Below are 3,317 nucleotides of genomic sequence, written 5' to 3' on the forward strand. Positions count from 1 at the left end.
AGGCTGCCTGGGGCCCAAGGGCAGCTTCAGGGTCTGGAAGCCAGGTGGTGCCATGGACTTGGGAGTCCCCAGCCATCTGCACAGAAGCAGCTGCCACAGGCGGCAGTGGGACAGACGTGGCCAGCATCCCACTGCGGCTGACACTTGGTGAGAGGCCCACAGGAAACTAGAGACTCTTCCAGGCAGGCCCAAGGCCGACTCTGGCAATCAGAGTCAGGCCCCTGTGGGATGGGATAACAGACAGGGATGACGAGGACGAGTTTGGCACAGTCCACACTGGACATGGGTCAGAGCAGGTGCCCCAACTTGTTTCCCTGAAGGACAGACATCAAACGCTTCAATGCAGCATCTCGGGAGAGGAAGAAATTGCAGGGAGGAGGGGGTTAGGCTTTTTTGTTTTGTTTTTTAATTGGGAGACAAGCATTTTGGCATTGACCATGTGGTAACTGACCAGCTGGGGATGGGGAGAGACCCGTGGCCGGCAGAGAGGACAAGGGGGACGCGAGACAGAGCCGAGCTGAGAGTTCTGCAAAACTGCAAGCTCTCGGGAGCTGTGGTGGCTCAGGTCAGTTGTACTGGTGCTTGAGGATGTGAGGCTACATGTTCGAGGCCAGCCTGGGCAACATAAGAATCTCTCACTCATTAAAAAAATAAAATTTAAAAACTGCAAGCTTACTCCTCAGGCTGGCTTCAGCTGCACTCTTCCTCTGGGACATTTCTCTTCTTCCTCCATAAAGTGCCTGCCCATAGGGATGTGTGAAGTGTGACCAAGAAACTTCCACCGAAGGTGGGTGCATGTTGGGGATGCAGTGGGCAGGGAAAGGTCCCGATGCATCCACAGGACAGAAGCCTTGCAGAGATGAGCTGCCCACAGCCACCAAGAGGACCCTCTTCTCTCCACGAGGTCCCCGTGTGTCGGCTGCCACCACACCAAGGGCAGTCCTTGCCCCCCTCTTCATACCTGGGGTAGGCCAGTGGCCTCCTGGAAAGCACCAGGATGGGCCTCTCTCCTCCTGGGCATCTGGGACCCCAGGCTTTCTTGCCTTTCCTTTTTGTTCTCCTGGTTACGGTAGTGATTTGGTACATTCATATATTAGGTTCTGATTTAAAAAAAAATTTGAGCGGTGAAATTCACATGACACACAATGCACCACTTTAAAGTACACAATTCAGGTGCATTTAGTGCATTCACAATGTGGTGCAGTTACCACCTGTCTAGTTCCAGAACATCCTCATCACCCCTAAAGGAACTCCTGTCTCAGACAGACACTCCCTCCCTCCAGCCCCTGGCAGCCAAGTCTGCCTTCAGGATCCATGGATTCGCCTGTTCAGGACATTTCCTAGCAATGGATTCAGACACTCTATGGCCTTTGTGTCTGGCTTCACTAAGCATGTTGTCAGGGTCCACCCCCGTAGTAGCATGTCAGTGCTTCGTTCCTTTTCAATGACTGAATATTTCACTGTAACTGGATAGACCCCAATATGCTTATGCATTCTGCAGGTGATGGACATTTGGGTTGTTTCCACCTTCTGTATTTCATGAATAATGCTACCATGAGCATTTGTGTACACATTTGTGAACAAATGTATATTTTCATGTATTTTCTCTTGGGCATATGTACCTAGGACAGGGATTGCACGGCAATAAGGTGATAATGTCTTTATGCAAGAGTCTAATGAAGCTAGGTGCTTCACTACAGGCTCATGCCTCTAATGCCAGCACTTTGGGAGGCCAAAGCAGGTGGATCACCTGAAGTTAGGAGTTCAAGACCAGCCTGACCAACAAGGTGAAACCCCGTCTCTACTAAAAATACAAAAATTAGCTGGGCACGGTCGCGTGCGCCTGTAATCCCAGCTACTCAGGAGGCTAAGGCAGGAGAATCGCTTGAACCCGGGAGGCAGAAGTTGCAGTGAACCAAGATCACCCCACTGTATTCCACAGCCTGGGACACAGGGCAAGGCTTTGTCTTAAAAAAAAAAAAAAAATCTAATGAGCTTTCTCTTACAGAAGCAGGCAGCACTGGGTAATTTACATTTCTTAATCAGAGAACCTGATAGAGGACCAAAGCTGTCCACCAGAACTTTCTGTGATGCTGGAAATATTCTGTATCTGTGCTAACATAGTATCTACTGGCCACATGTGGTTAGGACAACTGAGCAACTACATCTTTGTATTAAATTTGAATTTTCTGAAAATTAAATAGCCTGTGTGGCTCGTTACTGTGTGTGGAAGAGCATAGCCTGAGATGACAAATGGAGTGCTACCCCAAAGTGGCCCTCCCACCATGCTGCCTCCGGCTTCACAGCCGATTTGAGCACCTTTTACAAAACCCGGAAATCCACGGTGATACTTGAAACACCTAAGCCCCCAGCCCCTGCAAAAATACCACCAAAGGGTATTTGAAGAGATATAGTGACCTACATAAATACATAAAGACAAAATCCAGCTAAAAATGAATGCTTCCGCAAGAAAAACAATAAAAAGATCTCTGAAGGCTACACCCTCTCCTGGCCGGTCCTTGCAGTTTTGCTTTACTGAAATGGTGCCCCCGCATGACATACAGTTTGCAAATACTGTGCTGTTTAGATCCACACTGTCGGAGCAGCTGCTTACCAATTTTTGGTTCAAATAGTTTCATAGCACTGGGATATTTTCTAAAGAAGCAGATTTGTGGTTAGCTGGTACCCAGGAAGCCTGGGCTTGAGTAGATTCAATTTTAGTAGGGTAAACATAAATTATGTAATATTCCTGAATCATTTTACTGGCCTGTATTACAATAAACACATAATAATTGCTAATGGCCCTGATCTGATAATAAATGTATCAAAATATCACTACATACCCCACATAATATACAATCGCTGTGTGTCAATAAACTAAGTATTATCACATTGGGGATTAAAGAAAAAATAAAGTAGGAATCATCCATATTTTGAGAAATACATTCATGAAAATAACAGAAGAGTAACACTTTCTGAGCTGATTTTGTGGCAGACATTTTTAAAGGATTATCATGGTTTCAGTCAACGAACCCCTCTCCTCTAGGACAGCCATTTCAGTTAATTTGCCTGGAGGTCTCCAACGCTCTTAAACCCTCCTTTTTATAAGGAAATGTGTCACCTTCCTAAAGTCCCATGTATCATCATTCCTCTTGTTCTAAGGATACTCATTTTACATTTTCTTACAAACTTAGTTTTTCTTTTCAAAAATCAGTGTACAAATTATTTTGTTCTCTGATTTTAGCAATCGATTTAAGGGATATTTGATTAATGTTTGACCAACCTAAATTGAACAAATTCCTTTAATTATCCTATTC

Source organism: Cebus imitator, unplaced genomic scaffold (assembly GCF_001604975.1).
Source record: "Cebus imitator isolate Cc_AM_T3 unplaced genomic scaffold, Cebus_imitator-1.0 Scaffold75, whole genome shotgun sequence".
Taxonomy (NCBI): domain Eukaryota; kingdom Metazoa; phylum Chordata; class Mammalia; order Primates; family Cebidae; genus Cebus; species Cebus imitator.